This window comes from Mirounga leonina, unplaced genomic scaffold (genome assembly GCF_011800145.1).
Source record: "Mirounga leonina isolate KUSES-001 unplaced genomic scaffold, KU_Mleo_1.0 Mir_242, whole genome shotgun sequence".
Taxonomy (NCBI): domain Eukaryota; kingdom Metazoa; phylum Chordata; class Mammalia; order Carnivora; family Phocidae; genus Mirounga; species Mirounga leonina.
This window is the reverse complement of record NW_023270627.1, coordinates 298,910-325,459: the sequence shown is the minus strand read 5'-3', so window position 1 is coordinate 325,459 and position 26,550 is coordinate 298,910. Positions and strand designations below refer to the sequence as shown.

General features: G+C 38.4%; 1 protein-coding gene and 1 pseudogene across 2 annotated transcripts in view; both read left to right on the top strand.

The window, feature by feature from the left end:
• The window catches only part of APBB1IP (amyloid beta precursor protein binding family B member 1 interacting protein), a 108,684-nt gene that overhangs the window by 11,727 nt on the left and 70,407 nt on the right, over positions 1 to 26,550 (top strand). The gene's annotated exons all lie outside the window — the stretch shown is intronic.
• Positions 7,274 to 8,938, top strand: LOC118026577 (annotated as a pseudogene). The gene has a single exon (XR_004683623.1). The product of XR_004683623.1 is annotated as an elongation factor 1-alpha 1-like (transcript).

Sequence of the window (26,550 nt, the reverse complement as noted above, 5' to 3'; positions counted from 1 at the left end):
ATACCAAACAAACACACACACTCACAAATAGATAAATTGGACTTCTTTCCAATTTAAAACTTCTGTGCTGCATACGGTACCATCAAGAAAGTACAAAGACAATGCTCAGAATAGAATAAAATATTTTATACAGAGAGTAAATTATATACAGAGAGTCCCCACCTTATGATGGTTCGACTTACAATTTTTTGAATTGTATTTGAATTTCAACCATGGTTGAAAGCAGTGCTCATTCAGTGGAAACTGTACTTTGAATTTTGGATGTGGATCTTTTCCCAGGCTAGCGATATATGGTACAATACTCTCTCATGATGCTGGGCACTGGCCCCGAGCCTCAGCCCTTACAGCCACCGGATCACAAGGCTCAACAACTGATACACTTACAACTGTTCTGCACCCATACAACCATTGTGTTTTTCGCTTTCAGTGCAGTGTTCGATAAATTACGTAAGCTATTCAACACTTCAGTATAAAATAGGCTTTGCGTTAGATGATTTGCCTAACCGTAGACTAATGTAAGTATTCTGAGCACGTTTAAGGTCAGCTAGGCAAAGCTATGATGTTCAGTAGGTTAGGCGTATTAAATGCATTTTTTACTTAGGATATTTTCACCTTAAAATGAGTTTATTGAAACATAACCCATCTGTATTTGTTAAGGGACTTATATTCAGAATATTTAAAGAAGTCTTATGACAACAACATAATATATATAAAAGACATATAATCCATTTTAATACTAGGGAGAAGATCTGAGGAAACTTTTCTCCAAAGAAGGTATAGAAATGACCAATTAGCACATGAAAATTGCTCAGCATCATTAGACATACGGGAAATGCAAATTAAAACCACAATGAGAACTTCATACTCACTAGGAGGGCTATAATCAAAATGAGAGACACATGTATTGATGAAGACATGGAGAAATTCAAAACTTCATACACTGCCAGTGGAATGTAAAATCACTCCACAGATTTGGAAAAACAGTTCAGCAGTTCCTCAAAAAGTTAAACTTATCATATAACCCAGCAGTTCCATTCCTGGGAATCCTAAGAGAAATGAAAACATATTCTATGCAAAATCCTGTACACAAATATTCATAGCAGCATAATTAATAATAGCTGAAAAGTGGAAACAACCCAAATGTCCATCAACTAATGAATGAATAATCAAAATATGGTGTTTCAGTACAATGAAATATTCAGCAATAAAAAGAAACAAATGCTGATACATATTATAACATGCATGAACTTTGAAAACATTATCCTTAAGTGAAAGAAGCCAGACACAAAAGACCACATTTTTTAAAAAACTTTTTATTTAAGTTTTGCTTAGTTACATACAGGGCAATATTTGCTTTTGGAGTAGAATTCAGTGATTCATCACATAAATACAACACCCAGTGCTCATCACAAGCACCCTCCTTGATACCCATCACCCATCCAGCCCGTCCCCCACCCACCTCCCTCCATCAACCCTCAGTTTGTTCTCTATCATTAAGAGTCTCCTATGGTTTATTTCCCTCTCTCCTTTCTTTCCCCTGCTTCCCATATGTTCATCTGAGTGAGGTCATATGGTATTTGTCTTTTTCTGACTGACTTACTTCACTTAGCATAATACACTCTAGCCCCATTCACATCATTGCAAATGGCAAGATTTCATTCTTTTAAATGCCTGAGTAATAGTCCATTGTATATATATACTCCATCTTCTTTATCCATTCATCAGTTGAATGGACGTTTGGGCTCTCTCCATAGTTTGGCTATTGTTGATAATGGTGTAAATATCAGGGGGGATGTACCACTTAGAATCTGTATTTTTGTATTCTTTGGGTAAATACCTAGTACTACAATTGCTGGATTATAGGGTAGTTCTATTTTTAACCTTTTGAGGAACCTCCATACTGTTCTTCAGAGTGGCTGCACCAGTTTGCATTCCTACCAACAGTGTAAGAGCGTTCCCCTTTCTCCACATCCTCACCAATACCTGTTGTTTCTTGTGTTGTATTTTTAGCCATTTTTAGCCATTCTGACAGGTGTGAGGTAGTATCTCATAGTGTTTTGATTTGCATTTCCCTGATGATGAGTGATGTTGAGCATCTTTTCATGTGTCTGTTAGCCATCTGGATGTCTTTGGAAAAGTTCTATTCATGTCTTCTGCTCGTTTCTTAACTGGATTATTAGTTTTTTAGGTGTCAAGTTTGATAAGTTCTTTATAGATTTTAGATACTAACCCTTTATCAGATATGTCGTTTGCAAATACCTTCTTCCATTCCAAAGGCTGCCTTTTAGTTTCATTGATTGTTTCCTTCAATGTACAGACGCTTTTTATCTTGATGAAACCCCAGTAGTTCACTTTTGCTTTTTGTTTCCCTTGCCTTCAGTGACGTGACTAGCAAGAAGTTGTGATGACCAAGGTCAAGGAGGTTTCTGCCCGTGTTCTCCTCTAGGATTTTGATGGTTTCCTGTCTCACATTTAGGTCTTTCAGCCATTTTGAATTTATTTTTGTGTATGGTGTAAGAAAGTGGTCTAGTTTCATTCTTCTGCATGTTGCTGGCCAGTTTTCCCAACACCATTTGTTGAAGAGACTTTCTTTTTTCCATTGGATATTCTTTCCTGCTTTGTTAAAGATTAGTTGACCATGTAATTGTGGATCCAATTCTGGGTTCTCTATTCTGTTCCATTGATCATCTGTTTTTGCGCCAGCATCGTACTGTCTTGATGCCAACAGCTTTGTAATATAGCTTGAAATCTAGAATTATGATGCCTCCAGTTTTGTTTTTCTTTTTCAGGATTGCTTTGGCTATTCAGGGTCTTTTGTGGTTCCATACAAATTTTAGGATTGTTTGTTCTACCTCTGGGAAAAATTCTGGTGGTATTTTGATAAGGATTGCATTAAATGTGTGTATTGCTTTACACATTTAATGCAATCCAAATATAGTATAGACATTTGTTCTTCCAATCCATGAGCATGGAATGCTTTTCCATTTCTTTGTGTCCTCTTCAATTTCTTTCCTAAGGGTTCTATAGTTTTCAGAGTACAGATCTCTTTTTTTTTTAAGGGGTGGAGGAGGGGCAAAGGGACAAGGAGAGAGAGAATCTTAAGCAGGCTCTACACCCAGCGCAGAGCCCAACACAGGACTCGATGTCACAACCCTGAGATCATGACCTAAGCCAAAATCAAGAGTTGGATGCTTAACCGACTGAGCCACCCAGACACCCCACCGTATAGATCTTTTAACTCTTTAGTTAGATTTATTCCTAGGTATCTCATTGTTTTGGCACAATTGCAAATAAGATCAATTCCTTGATTTCTTTTTCTGCTCCTTCATTGTTGGTGTATAGAAATGCAGTAGATTTTTGCACATTGATTTTATATCCTGCAACTTTGCTGAATTCATGTATTAGTTATAACCATTTTTTGGTGGAGTCTTTTGGGCTTTCTACATAGAGTATCATGTTGAAAAGACCACATACTGTATGGTTTCATTATTTGAAATGCCCACAATAAGCAAATTTATATAGAAAGAAAGTAGATTGGTGATTGCTTAGGGTGGGGGAGGGAAATGGTGAGTGACTGCCAATGAGTATGGAGTTTCTTTTAGGAGAGAAGAAAATTTTCTAAAATCAGATTTTATTGATGGTTGCACAACCCTATAGAAATACCAAAAACTATTGAATTATAAGCTTTAAACATTATGTGAATTATATGTAATAAAAATATTTTTTAAAATATGGAGTGCAGGGACTGTGTTCAAGGTGCTGCTCTAACCACTGGGAAGATGAAAAGATGCATTAGAAGCAATTTGTACTCTGGCTCCAGGACATTAAAGAAGGCATCTAGTGTGCCAGCGGGTTATAGAGAAAACAGTAGTTATAGCAGCAGGGGAGGTTTTATGGGAAGAACATGATGATGTCTGGAAGGTGAAGTTGGAGAAGTTGATGGGGATCGGACTGTGAAAGAACATAAAAGCCACATTAAAGAGTATAGATTATATCCTGGAGACAGGAGAGAGCCACTGAAAAGTTATTGCTAATTGAAAGGATATGAAGAGAACTGGGTTTTAATAAGAAAACCCTGGTGGCATTTTAGACACTGGATTAAAGGAGAGACTAGAGGTACGGAGATAAATAGTAAGCAGATGGCAGAGTCCTGGTAAGACCTGTGGAGGAGCTGAACTAGGGTGATACTTGTGGAAAGAATGGGACAAGTTCAAGGGCATCAGGAAGGCTGCATTGACCAGACACACCGGCTGATCCAGTTGGGGGCTGGAACAGAAGGCTAACAAGATGCCCCTGAAATTCCTGAGAATGGCTGAGAGGAGATAATTGGACTATAGGTAAAGACAAATGTAGACTCAGGGTTTTTTTTTTTTTGGTGGGGGGGGCAGTATTATGTGGGCAGAGGGATAGTCATGTCTAGGTGGCTCTTTTTAGCCACAAGTCTGAGTCTGGTCATCGCAAACACCCACAGCTATTATGTTAGCCCACCCTGTATTTCTTCGCTGAGCCTGTTCTTGACTTTGTCTCATCTGCTTTTCCACCTCCTAACGCTTCTGTTTCAGTTCCACATTTCTCGTGGCTCAGACGTTTGACTTCAGTGTCTTCTGCCCAAACACCCAGTCTCAGCCTCACTTCACTGCACTGTTCTTCCCTGGCATATGGTTAGCACCCAGAGCTGTGCTGACTTTCTCCCCAGTTCCCAACTTGGTTCTTGCAGCACCATGACCGATAGTGAGGAGCAGGGTGGAGAAGAGGAAGCTGGAAGGGGACCATGTTGTCGTTGAACACTGCCCTATGTGGGAATGTCCTATGGACAACGGAAGTATAAATGCAGGGCTCAATGTGAGGAGAGATGGAGACATGGATAAGTAAGCTGTTTCTGCTTCACTCTGCAGCAATATCTACAGAGATTAGAGAATAGGAATAAAGATAATAGAAAACAAAGATCAGGGAGGATATATCCCAAAGATAATCCTGGATCAGAGCTAAAATGACTAAATCATTTTTCTGAAGTGGTAACTTTGTTGCCACCTTTGCTTCAAAAAATAGTTACAGCTGCATTTTTATGAAATCTGGATATTTTAATGGTCATACCTTTGCCAAGATAGCTGTCTAGATAACAGGAAGATGAGTGGAATGGAAGGTGTGAGGACTTCATGTGTGGTTTCTTGGCAGTTTTACTGAGACATCCATCTGGAAAGGTACATGAATACCTGATCAAAGAAACTAACCAAGCACAGTATCCCATTTTTCTTTCAGTGTCCATAACAGAGTGAACCTAAGTTCTCTCTTAATATATTATGTCTTTTATATCAGGACATCACTGAACAGTTGCAATGTTCTAAAATAAGTTATCAATGGTAAAGTTGGTGCAAAACAAAGACTATAGTATGGTAGCCAAAAACATTAAGACTGCATTTCATTTTATGTTTCCCATGCTGGTAAGATTATAAAGCACCAAATTCTTTAATATTCTTCAACATATTTCTGCATTCTGTTATGTTCCATCATTGTCTGTTTTATTCTTATACTATTATTGTTTTGCTTTAATTATTGTCATTGTGGAAGGTTTTCATTCTTTTTTTTTTTTTCTTTTTGAGTCTGGTTAAATTGATTATGTGTGTGTGTATTTTTTCCTATGGCTATTTTCTAGGTAGTTTGAAAATGTCCTTTTGAAATTTTTTCCTCTAATCCCTAAGTTGTTAGGGAAATGCTTTTTTCTTAAGGATTTCTTTTATTTATTTAATATTTTATTAGTATTTTGTTTTATTATGTTTAATCAGGAAATACAGCCTGTATGATTTCTCCTTTGGGTTTATTGGGATTTTCTGATATATGACTAGTTTTCAATAAACATTATAAGCTTAGCCTAATTTTATAAAGCAAAGTCTGATTTTTACTCAAATCTGTTCTAGTATCTTTATTTTTTTCCATTTATCAGTCATATATAGAGAAGAAATGTATTACCATTGCTAAGGTCATAATTTTATAAGCTGAATCTTTAGTATTATTTCTATATACTATATATATGTACATATATAGAGAGAGATTTAGTTTTCAAAATAATCTGAATACATAAAAGAATATATTTTTGGCTAGGAAGTTTAATAATGAATCAGTTCTGAACCTAGACAAATAATGCTAAATTCTTAATTGCAGTTGTTGCTCCAGAGAAATAATGAAAATAATTAACTTCTGACAAGAAAAACACTCCCTGGAAAGTTACTAAGCATAGTAACAAAAAATAAACAAAATCTCTTTTATAAAAATAATCATAAAATTCACCAATCAGAAACAACACATGAAGGATACATTTTCATTTGAATTTTCTTTTCACTAAGAGCATGGGCAAGAAAGACAGGGAACTGTTGCAATACACTTTCCACCTCAAATTGATCCTGACAATGTTTTGGAGAGCAAAGTCACAATCAGATAGGATGGAAAAGAGTACCTTTTTCCCTTTTTTTTGTGAGCAGCTCTCATGATGGAATTTAATGAAAAGGCAACTTAAGGAATGGAAGAAAATATTTGCAAACCATGTGTCAGATAAGAAGTTAACATCCAAAATATATAAAGAACTTGTACAGCTCCGTAACAACAACAAAACAAACAACCCAATTTAAAAATAAACAGAGGACTTAAATAGATATTTTTCCCCAAAAAGGCATACAAATGGCCAACAGGTACATGAAAAAGTGCTTAACATCACTAATCATCATGGGTGCAAATCAGAACCACAATGAGGTATCACCTCACACCTGTCAGAATGGCTGTTATCAAGAAGACAAAGGATAATGTGTTAGCGAGGATGCGGAAATGAGGGAACCCTTATACACTGTCAGAAATGTCAGTTGGTTCAGCCACTATGGAAAACAGCATGGAGGTTCCTCAAAGTATTAAAAATAGAACTACCTTATGGTCCAGCAATCTCTCTTCTGAGAATATATCCAAAGGGAATGAAAACAGGATCTCAAAGAGATACCTGCACGCTCAGGCTCATTGTGACATTATTCACCATAGCCAAGATAGAAAACAACATAAGTGTCCATCAGTGGATGCGTGGATAAAGAAGATGTGGTATATATTGGAATATTATTGGAATGGAATATTATTCAGTCTTCAAAGAGAAGGAAATCCTATTTTTAACAACATAGATAGACCTTGAGAGTGCTGTGCTAAGTGAGATAAGTCAGACAGGGAAAGACAAATACTATATGATCTCACATAAGTGAGAGTGTAGGCTCTAAAAGAACCAAGCTCATCAAAACAGAGTAGAATGGCTTTTTCGCAACGGGTTTGCCACCAGAACACAGGTGTCATGAAAACCACCGCTCAACCTAAACCAAAATGGGAAAGGAAAAGACTCACATCAACATCGTCGTCACTGGACACGTAGATTCGGGCAAGTCTACCACTACTGGTCATCTGATCTACAAATGTGGTGGGATCGACAAAAGAACTATTGAAAAATTTGAGAAGGAGGCTGCTGAGATGGGAAAGGGCTCCTTCAAGTATGCCTGGGTCTTGGATAAACTGAAAGCTGAACGTGAACGTGGTATCACCATTGATATCTCCCTGTGGAAATTCGAGACCAGCAAGTATTATGTGACCATCATTGATGCCCCAGGACACAGAGACTTTATCAAAAACATGATTACAGGCACATCTCAGGCTGACTGTGCTGTCCTGATTGTCACTGCTGGTGTCGGTGAATTTGAAGCCGGTATCTCCAAGAATGGGCAGACCCGTGAGCATGCCCTTCTGGCTTACACCCTGGGTGTAACACCTTGTTGGTGTTAACAAGATGGATTCCACTGAGCCACCCTACAGCCAGAAGAGATACGAGGAAATCGTGAAGGAAGTCAGCACCTACATTAAGAAAATTGGCTACAACCCCAACACAGTAGCATTTGTGCCAGTTTCTGGTTGCAACAGTGACAACATGCTGGAGCCAAGTGCTAACATGCCTTGGTTCAAGGGATGGAAAGTCACCTGTAAAGATGGGAATGCCAGTGGAACCACACTGCTTGAAGCTCTGGATTGCATTCTGCCACCAACTCGTCCAACTGACAAGCCCTTGCGTCTGCCTCTCCAGGACGTCTACAAAACTGGTGGTATTGGTACTGTCCCTGTGGGCCGAGTCGAGACTGGTGTTCTTAAACCTGGCATGGTGGTCACCTTTGCTCCAGTCAGTGTTACAACTGAAGTAAAGTCTGTTGAAATGCACCATGAAGCTTTGAGTGAGGCTCTTCCTGGGGACAGTGTGGGCTTCAATGTGAAGAACGTATCTGTCAAAGATGTTCGTCGTGGCAGTGTGGCTGGTGACAGCAAAAATGACCCACCAATGGAAGCAGCTGGCTTCACGGCTCAGGTGATTGTCCTGAACCATCCAGGCCAAATCAGTGCTGGATATGCCCCTGTGCTGGATGGTCACGCAGCTCACATTGCTTGCAAGTTTGCTGAGCTGAAGGAGAAGATAGATCGTCATTCTGGAAAAAAGCTGGAAGATGGTCCCAAGTTCTTGAAATCTGGTGATGCTGCCATTGTTGATATGGTTCCTGGCAAGCCTATGTGTCTTGAGAGCTTCTCTGACTATCCTCCTCTAGGCCGTTTTGCTGTTCGTGACATGAGACAGACGGTTGCTGTGGGTGTCATCAAAGCGGTGGACAAGAAGGCAGCTGGAGCTGGCAAGGTCACCAAGTCTGCCCAGAAAGCTCAGAAGGCTAAATGAATATTATCCCCAATACCTGCCACCCCAGTCTTAATCAGTGGTGGAAGAACAGTCTCAGAACTGTTTGTGTCAATTGGCCATTTAAGTTTAACAGTAAAAGACTGGTTAATGATAACAATGCATCATAAAACCCTCAGAAGGAAAGGAGAATGTTTTGTGGACCATTTGTTTTTTGTGTGTGTGTGGCAGTTTTAAGTTATTAGTTTTTAAAATCAGTACTTTTTTTTTTAAGATTTTATTTATTTATTTGAGACAGAGAGAATGAGAGAGAGAGCGAGCACATGGGGGGGGGAGGGTCAGAGGGAGAAGCAGACTCCCTGCCGAGCAGGGAGCCTGATGCGGGACTCGATCCAGGGACTCCAGGATCATGACCTGAGCCGAAGGCAGTCGCTTAACCAACTGAGCCACCCAGGCACCCTAAAATCAGTACTTTTTAATGGAAACAACTTGACCAAAAATCTGTCACAGAATTTTGAGACCCATTAAAACAAAAGTTTAATGAGGAGAAAAAAAAAAGTAGAATGGTGGTTTCCAGGAGCTGGAGGATGGGAGAATTGGGGAGATCTTGAAGGGTACAAACTTGCAACTAGTAGATAAGTAAGTCCTGGAGATCTAATCCACAGCATAGTGATTATAGTCAACAATACTGTATTATAAACTTCAAAGTTACTAAAAGACTAGATCTTAATTGTTTTACCACAGAAAAGAAATGATAATTATGTGACATGATAGAAATGTTAGCTAACTGTTGAATCACAGATCTGTACCTCTGAAACAAATAATGCAATATATGTTAAGAAAAAAAAAAGAAGAAGATAGCAGGAGGGGAAGAATAAACGGGGGGAAATCAGAGGGGGAGACGAACCATGAGAGACGATGGACTCTGAAAAACAAACTGAGGGTTCTAGAGGGGAGGGGCGGTGGGAGGATGGGTTAGCCTGCTGATGGGTATTAAAGAGGGCATGTTCTGCATGGAGCACTGGGTGTTATGCACAAACAATGAATCATGGAACACTACATCAAAAACTAATGGTGTAATGTATGGTGATTAACATAACAATTAAAAAATTTTAAAAAAAAGAAATGTTAGCTAACATGTGGTGGTGCTCATACTGCAGTATATAAATGTATCAAATCAACACATTGTACACCTTAAACATACATAATATTGTATGTTCAATTATATCTCAACTTAAAAATGTATATAATATGTATTAAGCTCTGCTTATACCAGCATACCCTTTAAATCATTTCTATGGACTGAACTCAAATGTGACTCTTAATTCTATTTTAAATATGAAATTGACACATGATGGAAAATTTGGAAAGTAGAGAAAGAGACCAGCACCCTAACAGAAGCACTATTTCACATGCTGATTTAATATCTTCTAGTATTTTTTATTTGCCCCTGGTTTTCTTACATTATTATAAATTAGAATATAAATTATTTTGTATCCTGCTTATTTTACTTAAATATATGGCTATGGGCGCCTGGGTGGCTCAGTTGGTTAAGCGACTGCCTTCGGCTCAGGTCATGATCCTGGAGTCCCTGGATCGAGTCCCGCATCAGGCTCCCTGCTTGGCAGGGAGTCTGCTTCTCCCTCTGACCCTCCCCCCTCTCATGTGCTCTCTCTCATTCTCTCTCTCTCAAATAAATAAATAAAATCTTAAAAAATAAATAAATAAATAAATAAATATATGGCTAAAAATAATAGCCATTATTTTTAATAGTAACAAAAAAATTGACTGCAATACAATAACAATTCTTCCTTTATTTGTTGGATGTTTAAATTGCTTTTAATTTCCAATAATGCTGCAGTTTCACCTTCAGGCAAACAGAGTTCTTTCATAGTATGTAAAATTTTCTTGAATCAAATTTCTAAAGGTTGAATAAGTAAAATAAAGAGAATGAATATTTCTATGATATTAGGTATTTAATAAATATTAGTCAACGAATGAATATAAAACACCTCACTACTTGTAATGATCAGAAAACAATCTGGGGCGCCTGGGTGGCTCAGTGGGTTAAGCATCTGACTCTTGATCTCAACTCTTACCATGATCTCAGGGTTGTGAGATCGAGCCTTGCATGAGGCTCCGCACTGGGCATGGAGCCTGGTTAAGATTCTCTCTCCCTCTATCCCTCCCGCCCTCTTCACCCTCTCTAAAAAAAAAGCAGGAAAGAAAAGAAAAAGAAAACAGAATCCATTTTAGATTAAATGGAAAGAAGTTTACTATAAGCCATATGGCTGCATACAAAACTGGGAGGGTCAGGGAGTCAGGTATGATGTTGAAAGTCAGGAATAACAGGCAGGAAAAATGCCCAGCCATACGTTCAGAACTGTTCTGGTGAAACATCGCTGCTGCCAGTACCCACTACTCAATCTAAAATGATAGGGGCACTAAATTCTATACCTGAAACCAATATTATACTGTATGTTAATGAACTGGAATTTAAATAAAAACTTGAAAAGATAATAAAATAAAATAAATAAAATAAAATAAAATGGACAGGACAGCTGTCCCTGGAAGATTGTTTGTCCACATGTGGCTTTCAGTTATGTTGCTCATTTCCACCTAGCAGATCTCATGTCTTTGTGTCTCCTTGACTGGATCACAGGTAGAACCCTAACTTCAAAGGAGTCTGGGAAACATCATTTCTAGATTTCCAGTTTCAGTGTTATGGGAACACATCATATAAGGCAGTAGGAAAGAGGGTTTCAGAAAGCCAGATAGTAGTATCTGCCATAAAATTATAAAGAAGGAAAGGGAGGGCGGTAGAGAGGAAGAGGAGAAAGAAAAACTTTTTTTTTGCCAGCTTTTGTTTGTTTTTGTTTTGTTTTGTTTTAATCCATCTGGAAGTTTGATTGAAATTGCAAAAATTTTCTTTTCGTTTAGGAAGAATGATATCTTCACCATATTGAATGTTCCTTTCTAGTAACATGTTCTGTCCATTTGTTCACATTGTCCTTTATGCCATTTAGATTTCTCTATCTAGAATTAGCAAAATGTTTATTATTTATTTCTGTATTCTTCATAGCTTTTGTTGCTGTTACAAATTTGATTTTTTTGCCATATCATTTTCTAACGTTTATTGCTGGATATATGGGAATGTTGTTGTTTTGTATATATTTACATCACATCTGCTATCTAATTAATTTTACTTTTTGCTTGTATTCCTATGTAGACAATAATGTCATCTATGTATTATACTAATTTCATCTTTTCCCTATTGCCTATTTAACAAATCTGTTGCAGGGCTTTTGTAAATAAAGTTTGAGATCAAAGATGGTGGTGTAGTAGGAGGACCCTAGCCTCCTCTCGTCCCATGAACACAACTAGATAAATATCAAATCATCCTAAATACCCCAGAAATTGGCCTGAAGACTGACAGAACAAACTCCACAACTAAAGGTAAAGAAGATGCCACATTGAAGAAGAAGACAGAGACTTAGACAAAATGTGAAGATGGAGGAGTTTATCCCAAATGAAAGAACAAGATAAAGACCACAACCAGAGATCTTGGTGAAACAAATATAAGTAACATGCCTGATGGAGAATTTAGAGCAACAGCCATAAGGATATTCACTGGGCTTGAGAAAAGAATAGAAGACATCAATGAAACACTTACCACAAAGATGAAAGAGTTAAAAAAAAGAATCAGAGATGAAGAATACAATAAATGAGATTGGCAACAGCCTTGATTAAATGAACAGCAGGCTAGAAGAAGCAGAGGAATGAATTAGTGACCTAGAAGATAAAATAATGGACAATAATTAAGATGAAGAAAAGAAAGAAAAATATGCAACACAAGAATAGACTTAGGGAACTCAGTGACTCCATCAAATGTAATAACATTTGTATTATAGGAATCCCAGAAGAAAAAGAAGAAGGGGGGAAGAGGGCAGAAAATTTATCACAAGAAATAATAGCAGAAAACTTCTCTAATATGGGAAAGGAAATAGACATCCAGATCCAGGAAGCACAAAGAATGCTCATCCAAATCAACAAAAGCAGGCCAACACCAAGACACTTTTTAATTAAATTTTCAAAATATAGTGATAAAGCAAAAATCTTAAAGGCAACAAGACAAAAGAAGTCCTTAACTTACAAGGGAAAACCCATAAGGCTAGCTGGAGATTTCTAAACAGAAACTTAGCAAGCCAGAAGAAAGTGGCATGATATATTCAAAGTACTGAATGGGAAAAATCTGCAGCCACAAATACTCTATCCAGCAAGGCTATCATTCAGAATAGGAGAGATAAAGAGTTTCCTAGACAGACAAAAACTAAAGGAGTTTGTGACTACTAAGCCTGCCCAACAAGAAATATTAAAGAGGACTCCTTGAGTGCAAAGGAGAGACCAATAGTGACAAAGACAAGAAAAGATTAGAGAAAATCTCCAGAAACAATGACAAAATAAATAATAAAATGGCAATAAATACATATCTATCAATAATTATTTTGAATGTAAATGAACTAAATGCTCCAAGCAAAAGACATAGGATAAAAAAATGGTAATGGTCAGAATGGGTAAAAAAAAAAAAAGACCCATCTATATGCTGCCTACAAGAGATTCGTTTTAGACCTAAAGATACCTGCAGATTGAAGGTGAAGGGTTGGAGATAACATTTATCTTGCAAATGGATGTCAAAAGAAAGTCAGAAGGGGCGCCTGGGTGGCTCAGCCATTAGGCGTCTGCCTTCAGCTCAGGTCATGATCCCAGGGTCCTGGGATTGAGCCCCGCATCAGGCTCCCTGCTTGGCGGGAAGCCTGCTTTTCCCTCTCCCACTCCCCCTGCTTGTGTTCATGTTCTTGCTGTCTCTGTCTTTGTCAAATAAATAAATAAAATCTTTAAAAAAAAAAAAAAGGAAAGAAAGAGTAGCAATACTTATATCAGACAAACTAGACTTTGTTGTTCTTTTATTGTTTTAATCCTGCTTTGGTATCAGGGTAGTACTGGCCTCATGGAATGATTTTGAATGTGTTCCCTCCATTCCATTATTTGTAAGATTTTGATAACAATTGTCATTAATTATTTTTTTAAATGTTTGGTAGAATTCACCAATGAAACCATGTGGTCTTGGGCTTTTGTGTGCTGGGAGATTTTTGATTCCTAATTCAATTTTCATTCTTGTTATTGGTCTAAGAAGATTTCCTGTATTTGTAGGATTCAATTCATGATTCAATCATGATAACTTGTATATTTTTAGGATTTATCTGGTCTTTTTTTCTAAGTTATCTGATTTATTAGTATATAATTATTTATAGTAATCTGTTACCACACTATGTATTTCTGTGGTTATCTGTTGTATTGTTTTCTCTTCCATTTCTCATTTTGGTTTTCAAGTCTTCTCTTTTTTTTCTTAGTTAAGGTAGTTAAACCATTACCAATTTTATTTTTTTTTAAAAAACTGGTCATTACTTTCAATGTTATGTTACTGTTTATTCTGGTCTCTATTTTATTTATTGGTGATTTTTCTTTGTTATTTCCTTCCTCTAAGTTTCAGCTTAGTTTCTTCTTTTTTTAGTTCCTTGTGGTGTAATGTTAAGTTGTTTATTTGAAATTTTTTTCTTAACACAGACATTTATAGCATAAATTTCACTCTAACATCTGCTTTTGCTCCATCCCATAGGTTTTGAAATATTGTGTTTTCTTTTTCTTTTGTTTTGAGACATATTTTGATTTATTATTTGGTTTTGTATTTGGCCCATTGCTTGTGCAGTAACGTGTTACCTAATATTTACATATTAAATATTTAATATTTTTAAGTAAATAAAAAATTTTTATTGCCACTAGCCATGGCTTGTTGTCTACAGCACCTTTCTCCCTTCAACAGCAGACTGGAGTAGTTGTAATAGAGACCACGTGACCTGCAAAACCTCAAATATTTATCATCTGGCCCTTTATAGAAAAGGTTTGCCAGGTCCTGCCATAAAATATCTATAAATTTGAAATATTTATTTTGGCCTTGTATTGTCTCAGACCACCAGAACAGACAAATAGTAGCAATAATGATGAGAATTTTTGACTTGTATCTGACTTTAATAGAAACAGTTTCTGTGTTTTACAGTTAGAATAATGGTTGCCAGGGGCACCTGGGTGGCTCAAGTCAGTTAAGCATCTAACTCTTGATCTCAGCTCGGGTCTTGATCTCAGGGTTCTGAGTTCAAGCCCATGTTAGGCTCCATGCTGGGCATGGAGCCCCCTTTAAAAAGGAAAAAGAAAGATTAATGGTTGCCATTGGTTTCTGATAGATACCCTTATAAATTAAGGAAAGTACCAACTATTTCAACCTTGCTAAGAGGTTTTAATCAGGAACACATATTAGATTTTACCAACTACCTGTTCACCATGCATTAAGATGATCATATGTTCTATCATTTAATATTTAAGTTAGTGAATTACTCTAATATATTTCCAACTGGTGAGCTGTTCTTGCATTCCTGGTTATTATGCATTATTCTTTTAATATGTTTCTGGAATCGATTTTCTAAACTTTTATTTGGGATTTTTGCATCTATGTTTGTAAGTAATATTGTTTTCTTATTTTTTGGTTGCTTTTTTAATAGCAACCTATTATAGTTGCTATATTATCTTAAAATTCTCTGAAGGCATCAGTTGAAATTTTTTAAAAATTTCTCTTCCATTTCTCTAATGAGCTCTGTCTCCTCAGGGGTCAGTGTTCTGGTTTTTAGTGTTGAGGCTCCCATGCTCTTGCTTTTCCTCAAATATTTCATGACCCTGGGTTGTTGATTCATAATTTTAATGAAAGGACTAGAATAATATAGGAAAATGGTATGGACTTACTTGGCAGCTGTTACAACTCTCTTTTTCTGGCTAGAAAGCTGACTATAGGGTTTTTTCTATAAATGAATGTGGGGATTAATAGACAGGCAGCTTTTCCCTTTTGTTTGGATAACAATGAGACATATAAGTTTCAGCCCTCCTTGAATGCTGTTTACTGAGGCCAGCAAAGCTTTGTGCTGGAGGTGGAGCACATGAGAGTTCTTAGTGCATTTCATTGAATGTGAACATTTCTCTTCCCACTCCCTTCTGATAGATTGATTGATTGATTGATTGATTGATTGAATTGTCACCTGGTTGGATTGGAATCTGCCTGTGTGTCATGCAACTCCAACTTTCAAGGCACTGCTCTACTTGTTTTGGGTAGCTTAATACCCAGGTTAGGAACCAATGAGACACTTTTCCCATGTTATTTAAGGCAAAGATTCTTGCTGATTTTAGACTGGGGCAATTGTGACAGTTCATATTTCCAGCTGTGACACAGAAATTAAATGGCCTATAGCACTCAGTCCTTTAAATAATTACCTCTCCAGTTGGGAGGGGTGCCTCTGGATTCCCTCCTTGCTGACCCTGAGCTTGGGTGTTTTCCTTGGCTCTATCTTTAGCAGCCCTCCTCTAGACTCATATTGAACTGCTGCTTCCTTAGCTCTCATTGTTCAGTCTATATAGTCCCTTCTTCTTAACATCTTCCAGAAATTCCTCAAAATTTTTAGTATGGTGGTGCCATTCTGACTTGCTTTACAGACTGTTACATAGTCATTTCCTTAGAATTTTAGTAGAGAGTGTATATTCACTCCCACTATTTGGAACCAGAAGTTGTCATTTTATTTTATTTTATCATAAACCTGAGCTTAAAGGATGGATAGGATAACTATATTTATCCCTTGTGCCTCTTTGCACTTGAACCCTTCCCTTCAACTCCTGGCCCCAACAACCTGCTTTCAGTCACTATAGCTATTTCTTTTCTAGAGTTTCATATAAATGGAATTACACAGTATGCAGTATTTATGTTTGGCTTCTCTCATTTAGCCTAATATTTTTGAGATTCATCCATGTTGTTCTGTATATTACTATTTTTCCTTTTTTTATTGATAGTAGGATTCCATGAAATGAAATTACTGCAGTTTGTTTATTCACTCACCAGTTTTTGGTTTTATGAATAATGCTGTTATGAACATTTAAACACATTTCTGAGTGAGCATGTATTTTCACTTTGCTTGGGTTAATACCTTAAAGTGGAATGCTAAGCTGAGTGGTGAACGTATGTTTAATTTTATATGGTACTGTATGGTACTGCCATATTGTTTTTCAAAGCGGCTAGACCATTTTGCATTTCTGCTAGCAATATATGAGATTTCCAGTTGCTCTACAACCTCATCAACACTTGGCATTGTTGGTCTTTTTTTTGAGCTATAACTGACATATAGCTTTATATTAGTTTCAGGTATACAACATAATGATTCCATATTTGTTTATATTGTGACATGATCACCATAGTTCTAGTTAACATCTGTCATCATGCATAGTTATAAAATTTTTTCTTGTGGTGAGAACTTTTAAGATCTACTCTCTTAGTAACTTTCAAATATACAATACAGTATTATTAACTATAGTTACCATGCTGGACATTACACACCCGTGTAACTAGATTATAACTTATAACTAGATTTCTACCTTTTGACCCCTTCACCCACTTCTCCCACCCCCCACCCCTGCCTCTGGCAACCACCAATCTGTTCTCTGTATCTATGAGCTTGGGTTTTTGTGGGGTTTTTTTTTAATTCTACATATAAGTGAGATCATTCTGTATTTGTCTTTCTCTGTCTGTGCATTTTAAATTTATCTACCTACATACAAGCACCACTGTGTGCCAGTTACTGTGCTGGGGCCTGACTATGCTAATTTAACTCTCAAAGCAACTTGATGAATTAGGTTTTCTAACTCCCATTTTACAGATGAAAAATCTGGAGTTCAACAGGTTAAGTTGCTCAAAGTCATGCAGTAGTTAGGACTGAATTCAGGTTTGACTCATCCAGTAACACATTCACACCTAATAAATTTTCTGATGATAGAACAAGGGCCCCAACATATACCATTTGAACGATGATGAAAGATAATTCCAAGTTCCATATTCACTGTTTTTATTTTCTTGATACATGAATTAAATAGAGAACTGGCTTAGTGGTCTAACCAAAACTGACAGAGAACTCTGGAGCATTCTGTGTTTTCAAGTACATTATTTTCATTCTTTATTTGTGCTTTCTCACAACTGTAAGAGAAAAATTTAAAATCCTGTAGCTATAGACTGGGTGTGATCCCATGTAGACTGTGTGGAGAAAAATATAATTAAATTAAAAGGTTCTCATTTGCCATATATAAAAATAATACCCATAGGAAATTGTGTGTGAATAACCTTCACAAAGAAATTGGAGAAACGCTCATAGAGCCATTAAATATTTTCATATATCCATAGAACTGATAGGTGTCCTGCTTCATTTCATAAATCTGCTCAGATCTTAACTAGTTTGCTGTTTGTGATGCTCTGTAGTTAGGTTAATTCTATCTAGTTGGCTTATTCAAGGACACAAATTCTTGTATTTTTCATGACAAACATCTCATAATTATGGCAAAATAAATTATTAATGCTGACATTGCTATGGATTGTATATTGTAATTATATAATTATTAATTGTAATTAATAATAAGTTAATGATCTTTGTACCTCCTGATGAGTAGGTATGATTAAATTCTCCATAGAAAAAGCATTAACTTTTAAAAGTTTTTTTTTAATGGCATAATTGTATCATTATCAATATTTAATTTGCCATTTCCTAGTTACCATCTTTGGGTGGGTGCAGACTAACATTTTGGCATTTCTTTTCTTTTTTTTTTTTTAAAGATTTTATTTATTTATTTGAGACAGAGAGAATGAGAGAGACAGAGAGCACATGAGAGGGGGGAGGGTCAGAGGGAGGAGCAGACTCCCTGCAGAGCAGGGACCCCGATGCGGGACTCGATCCAGGGACTCCAGGATCATGACCTGAGCCGAAGGCAGTCGCTTAACCAACTGAGCCACCCAGGCGCCCCATTTTGGCATTTCTATGCATTGAATTTTGTCAGAAACTAGTCATTTGCCACATGTGTGCCCCTGTATGATACCTATCTTTTCAGAGCTTCCATTCCTTCACATGCAAGTGAAGATAACATATTTTGCAGAGAGAAAAAAAAAAAAATATATATATATATATATATACACACACATACAGAGCAGTAGAAAGGATAAGAGGTGTAGCATATAAAACATAGTATAGGGGCACCTAGGTGATGCAGTCCATTAAGCGTCAGACCCTTGGTTTCAGCTCAGGTTGGGATCTCAAGGTCGTGATCTCAGGGTCGTGAGATCGAGCCCTGCGTTGGGTTCTGCCCTCAGCACGGAGTCTGCCTGAGATTCTCTCTCCCTTTTCCTCTGCCTCCCCCCCCCCACTGTGCGCACGCTCTCTCTCTTTCTCTCTAAAATAAATACATAAATCTTAAAAAAAAAAACAGTATAGTGCTTGACACATGGAAGTGCTCTGAAATCCTGCACATTATGATTACTTGTCGTACTTATGTACTGTTGCATAATTCAGACAGGTCACAGCAGGGCTAGCTTGTCTCAGCTCTACGAGGTCTGTGACCTCAACTGGGAACACTTGAACATCTGGGGGTGACCCAAACAGCTGAACACTGGGGTCCCTTGGAGGGTTTTTCACGCACCTGACTGGCCTGGGATTGGTGATGAGAGTCCTCCTGTGGCCCCTCCAGGTGGCTCAAGCTTCTCACAGTATGGCAGCTGGGCTCCTAGATGGAATGTCTAGAGGGAGTTCTGAGAGGCCCAGGGGGATGGCTTTTAATGGCCTACCCTCCAAAGACACGAAGTGTCACTTATACTGCATTTATCAAAGCGATCATGAGCCTGCTCAAATTCAGGGGAAGGAGACATAGATTCCACATCTCAATGGAAGAAGCCTCAAAGAACCGGAGGCGTGTTTAAAACCACCAACCATCATCATCATTATCGTCATTATACTGTGAATATGCTTCTTGTATATGAGTAAAGAAAGGAAGCGCTTCACAATCTATAGGAACTGAGTGAATATTTGCTTCAAGAGCTTATCCAGATACCCAGGACAGGAACATTCACTGACCTTGATTTCCCCCAGTACCTAACATTACACACTAGATTCTTTTTCATTTTGTACCTTCAAACAATAAAAAGATGTGATAATTTCTAATGCATTTTTTACAATGAGATATTACAGGGTGTGCGAAATGCCTTCTTTCCTTGTGTTTGGTGTGAAACACAAGCCATCTGTGTCTTGGCTAAAAGTCTTGGTTCTCATAATCCCTTTACATTATTTGTTTTGGGAGTTTGCAATCTACTTATGGATCAGTGGCTCTCAAACTTTAGTGTACAATAAAATCACAAGGACAGCTTGTTAAAAAGATTATTTGCCCCCACCCCCAGAGTTACTGATTCAGCAATTTGGGGGTGGGGCCCAAGAATTTGCATTTCTAAGTGTCTGGGTGTGTGGCTGCTACCGATCTGAAGACCCACACTTTGAGAACCACTGTCAAGGAGGACATGCTGAACCAAATCCGCAGATCAGCTTTGGCCTCACTAGATTATTCAAGTCTGTCAACCTGCCATGCGCTTTCAAGCGTCTGGTCATGTTCTTAATAAGATATATGTACTATCTAAATGATGACAATAGGGCCTTTAACATGTATCAGGCATTTGGTAAGCCCTTTGCACACATTAATCCTCATAAAACCCAGTGAAATATTCCCATATTATAGATTTAGACACTGTAGGTATTTAAGGTTTCCCAACATCACACCACAGTAAGTGCAGAGCAGAACACAAGTCTTTCAGAATCCAGCGTATGTGCTCATGCTCTTAGCTGCTACATGTCCTTCCCTCTCAGACTGCCAGAACAACTCACCCCAAAAGAACTAATGTTCTCTCCTCTCTGATCCTGTATTATTCTATCCATGTCTTTTTATATTATTGTTATGTGCCGTTAAGTTATTTGCATGTCTGTCATCCTGTTTAGATTGTGAACTTCATTCACTGGACATATACTCAGGGTATGGATCCTAGTACTTACCACGGGGTCTGACAGAGTTTGCATTCCATAAATGCTTCTTGAGCTAATGAATGAATTCATAAGTGAGAAATCCTGGTATAAAACCGCTACCTATCATTGTATAAGTAAGTGAGCTCATGTGAAAATAAACAATAGCTTTGCGAATACATTTGTGTGTCCTCCGTTTCTCTAGGGCATGCTAACCTAAGGGAACAATTGGGAAATGTGGTCATTACAGTAACTAAGGACTAGCCCCTGCTCCCAGCCACCCTAGATGGTGTCTCTGTACCCCCACTTTGTAGGCTTTTCCAGGCTCATTCCCGGAGTCCTGAGCAGGGCTCGTGTGAGCCCTTGGACGTGGCTGTAATGAGACAGGGAATGCAGTCATTCCTGCTGCACCGTCTGTGATGCTGTCTTTGCAGGCTATGTGTTCTTCCTGGGGCCGCTTTGCTTTCCCCCTTCCTGAAGCAGCAGTGCTGCCTTCCACTTTCGACCTCTGTGCAGTTGGTGTGGCCTCAGCTGTTACTCTGGGCAGTTCCCGCGTACTCCGCAAAACAGAGACCTGTGTTCTCGGTTTCCATTAAGGTCCCAAAAGATGCAGTCCTTTTGTTTTGTCAACTCTCTCCCTTTTTCAACTTCTGACCTCCCCGCCCCCGCCAGTTGCAACCAAGACCATCCAAGGCCACATGTGGTATCTCTGGTGGGAAGGGATGGAGTGAGAGTGAGGACCCTGGTCTGGAGACAGTTGACTAACAATACTCCGTGCTGTCATCACCATCCTCCTCCTCTCCAAAGCCACAATCAGAGTGTCTGACCTCAGCCTGTGTCCTTGCACATCGACCTTCCAGGCTTCCGGGAGGCTGAAAGATGGCTGTGGTTCCGACTGCTTAATAGGATGAGGACCTCCACTTCCTGAGCCCTTCCATCCAAGCCAGGCCTATTCTATGCGCTTTACATGCATTAATTTATAGAATTCTCACTTTGACCCGCTGTGAAAAAGGCTTTTTTTCACACCTTTTTCACAGATAAGAAAACTAACACACTGAGAAATTAGTAACTTGCCCAAGGTTACACAGCAGTAAGTGCTGAGTCTTGAACCCAGGCATCCTGGTTCTAGACTCCAGTCTTGTTCCTGGGGGAGGGTCTTGTCTGGCCCCTGCAGTTCAGTGGTTCCCCAGCCTGAGGCCCGCCTAGATGGGCTTACTTATTATGGAGGGGGAGATAAATGCACACAAAACAGAAGCCCCCACACACCGCACCCTAGCTACCTATGGAAGGTCGTTTAGGACAAAAATACTGGATGTTTTTTGTTTTATTTAAGGGATGAACCATCTCAAATGTGGGAGAGTAAAGATTCAGTTCCTTTCTTTAAAAGAGAGTGAAAAGTATTGTCACTAGCATCTTTGAAGAAGAGAGAAATTTTAGTAGGAGACTCAGGAAAAGAATTAAAACTGGGTTGTCACTGAAAAAATCTCAAATGTACCTCAGATTTTTCCGATGTAAATTTTTTCCATGGCATGTATCACCCTAATAGGTTTTGCACACACCAGCAGTCACAGAGATGGCTGTAAATAGTTCCAAACAGAGAGAAATAAACGGCACAGTGGGACACACACTGCTTGAGCTCATTAATGCAGAGTTTACCACACTTGACCCTTATCGTTACCAAGAGCCCCAATCTTTGGGGGTTTCTAGTGACAGGTGCAGAATATTGACCACGATGCAGCAACAGAAAACTCCTCACCCCACAGAAAGTCAAGAATTGGTTGATATTTCCAGTGTTATCCCTTAAGCTGTGCTGCATATAATTTTTCTGCAAATGTAAACATCTGGCTCCTAGCATCATATCTTAAAAAGAAGAGCAAACCATAAATTTCCAACAATAGAGACTTGATTAGATGATGGTGCAGCACATCCATGTGAAAGATGCTCAGAGCCACGAAAGTGACTTTGGAAGAATTCTGAACGACAGAGAAGAAAGCACGTATAATTGCTGTGGCCCCAGAAAAGTTGTCTGTGTTGTTATCTCGGTTTCCCACTCATTTCTGAAAGCCCTCTGTTGGCTCCCACCTCAGCGCTCCCAAGATAACCAGGGACTTTGATGCATTTAAGCCAAAGGTCATTTTTCATTTCTCATCTTGAGAACACTCAACGTGACTGTCATATTTGATTGATTAATTCATCAATACTTTCTTTTTTGGAGTTGGGAGGATGCTGCATTAAATGTTTAGAAAGATTTTAAGATCTAAGAACACAAAATGGATCACAGAATTACATATCATTTCTTGTTAGTATTACAAATAAAACAGTCTTCACTTCACAAATTGAGAATCTAAAGATGTTAAGATGTGCAGAGCATGTCAGGACACCCAGCCGTTCACTACCCAAGGCCATACACTCTTGTTCCTTAAAACCATTAGAGTTCACAGTATAATTTTTAGGCTTATCAAAGAAAGTTGTGAATTTTTCTATATTCCTTACTTGGCTAAATACAGTGATTTATTTTTCTTTATTATCTTAAGCACTATTGGAAGTTAAATAACTTCTCTTGAATTCTAATAGAAGCTTCTGATAGGTAGGCATTTGGTACCTAAAGGGCAATCCTTGGCAATGCATAACCTGCCATTTCAATCTCTTTTCACTTTGAAAATTACAATCTGAAAGCTTTGGCAATTAATTGTATAAATAGCTCATCCTGATAATAAGACGAAAATATCTAGAACTTTTGATTTATAAGTGAAAAAAAGGTAAAAAAAAAAATAGTGGGTGATTGGTATACATTCTTAGGATATAAAGATATAAAACTTTAACAGACACTACATAACCTAGTAAGTATTATGTTTAAGATTTAAGATAACTTCATCACGATGTAATCCACACTTCAGAGTTCTACTTCTGTGTGTGTGTTTGAATGTCTGTCATCTCTAGGCAGATGCGTTGTGTGAGTCCCAGTGTATTTTCTACCCGTGGTTCTGTGTGATCTTGGGCCCATCACTCAGACTCCTGAGCACAGGCTCCTCATCTGTGAAAATGAGAGAAATATTGATCCCCACATGGGTTTTGTGGGAATTAGATGATCAACATACAGCAGTTCACAAGATAGATTCTTTTCTTTTACATTGTCTTTGCCAGTCTCTACATTTTATTATCCCCTGTTCCTCTTTCTTGTTTTGTTTTGTTTTGTTTTGTATTGCCTTGCTTTTTTAAACTCAGGTCTGTCTGACTTTAAAGATTGGTTCTTTTTTTCTCCAGCTTTTCATTGAAAAGTTTCAAAACTTCAACAATAGCAAAAAAAAAAAAAAAAAGCAAGAATAGTGCAACGGACATCCATATTCCCTTCACTCACATTCACTAATTATTCACATTTTATTGTATTTCTTCTATTTTTTTGCACTGTTTATCTATTAAGAACAAAGAGCTCTTACGCAGTCACATTACAATTACCACATTCAGAAAATTTGATGGACTTAATGCATTTTCTGATGTATAGTCCATATTCAAATTTTCCAAATTATTCCTATATCTTCTTTTATTTAAAGAGTCCAAACCAGTCACTTTGTTGTTTTGCAGAATGTCCCTGAATTTGGATTTGTCTGATTGATTCCTCTTGACTAGACTCAGGCTAAACATTCTGGCAGCAGCATTATGGTGATGTCATGTCCTCAGTGCATCACATCAGGGACAGTGGTCTCAGGCTGTCTCATCAATGATGATCCTAAGTTTGATCATTTGGTTAAAGTTGGGTCCACCAGATTTCTACATTTAAAGGTGTAGCCTTTGAAAGAGCTAAGTAACATTTATGTTACTTACTGTCCTGCTTCTAAGTTAAGTATTTTGGGATCTTACTCAGCCATCTCACCTACCCTGGAGCTTGACTTAGCAGAGTAGGGAGTTACTCTGAGTCAATATCATTCCCTAACCATCTTTCATCCATTCATGTCAACATCCACCATTTATTCTTGACATCCACTAAGGTGGTTGTAGAATCATTTTCCTTTTTTAATCTGTCTTCCCCTAGCTTCATTTCTTCTCACTGCTGTCCCTTAAAACATTCATTTATTCAGCACATACTACTGAAGGTCTTCCATGACCAAAGCAGGCACTAGAAATATAAAGGTGAACCACGCCTTCATGAAGCCTAAAGGAATATATTACATTTTAATCTTTAAAAACTTTTTATTCAGGGCGCCTGGGTGGCTCAGATGGTTAAGCGTCTGCCTTCAGCTCAGGTCACGATCCTGGAGTCCCTGGATCGAGTCCCGCATCGGGCTTCCTGCTCGGCAGGGAGTCTGCTTCTCCCTCTGACCCTCCCCCCTCTCATGTGCTCTCTGTCTCTCATTCTCTCTGTCTCAAATAAATAAATAAAATCTTTAAAAAAAAAACAACTTTTTATTCATCCACTCATTGAACAAATATTCACTATCATGTATCTACATTGCCCTGCTTGCTGGAATCTAGCAGTAAGCAAAAACAATCAAATCCCTGACCTCATGTAGCTTACATTCTAGTTGGTAAGTGGAAAGAGAATATAAGCAGGGAAAATGGGAGTTGTAGGAAAGAGTTGATTTTGAAATAGGGAAGGCCTCAGTAATGAGGGAACACGCAAGCAAAGACCTAACGGCAGTGGAGAGCAAGCCACTCAAGTAAGTGGGGAACAGGTGTTCCAGACAGAAAAGCATGTGCAAATGCATGCTTACAGTGTTCAAGGAACAGCTATAGGCTGGTGTGAGCAGAGTTAAAGGAGATAAAATCAGAGAGATGGGGCGGGGCAGTGCTAAGTACTAGTTGAATGTGTGAAATAAGAGAGAAGTTTGGGTTGAAGATACACTTTGGAATTGGCAGCATGTATAAGGTATTTAAAGCCTAAGGCAGCATGATGTTTCCTAGAGAGTGGATGTAGATAGAGGCCAGGAGAAAAACTAGAACAGGGAGAAGAGCAGAATCAATGGAGGAGGCTCAAACGAGAGGCAAGCGAGGTAGGCAGGGACAGTTCCAGGATCTCTGGGGCCTATATACAACTGGAGGGGGAGTCTCTTTAAAAAAATAGAATACAGGGCGCCTGGGTGGCTCAGTTGGTTAAGCGACTGCCTTCGGCTCAGGTCATGATCCTGGAGTCCCGGGATCGAGTCCCACGTCGGGCTCCCTGCTCAGCAGGGAGTCTGCCTCTCTCTCTGACCCTCCCCCCTCTCATGTGCTCTCTCTCATTCTCTCTCTCAAATAAATAAATAAAATCTTTAAAAAAAAAAAAAATAGAATACAAAATTATGAATGAAAAGTTAAGAACTGAAGAAAATATTTATTTAGAGAAAGGAAATCTCAACAAATTACCAATTTTTTAAAAGCCCATGCAACAAACATCACAAGATACAAAAAGTAACACTTATTTTTATTTCTAATTACTTGCCTGATACAATTTTTTCCTACATTTTGGCTGCATATTCTTCAATCACCTCTCTCTATGAGGATGAATTTGAAACAATATTCTATAGAGGTAATAGATAATTTAGTCTTTCCTCCAGCATGGTTGCTCACAATTAATTTTATTATTGATAGTTTAGAAAAAGTTTATTTCAGTCTCACAGCTCTCTGTGGTAAGGCCTCATCTGTAACTTCCTCTGTGGTTTCTTCCTCTGGCAGTGTGTCTTGCCCAGGAGAAAGACCTCAGAGAACTGAGGTATTTTCTCTCACTAGTTGTGGTGTGGCACCCCATGGCTCCCAATGGCCTAGGAAGCAGCTGTTCCCGCTCAGCCAGGACCATATAGCCATCAGTTCTTGCTACCTCCCAACTGCTAGGCTGGTCCTGGGGACAGTGTAGGGTGGCCATGAAGCCTAGGTCGAGGTGACCTCATGCAAGGAGCAGAGCAGAACAGTGTCTCCTTCAGA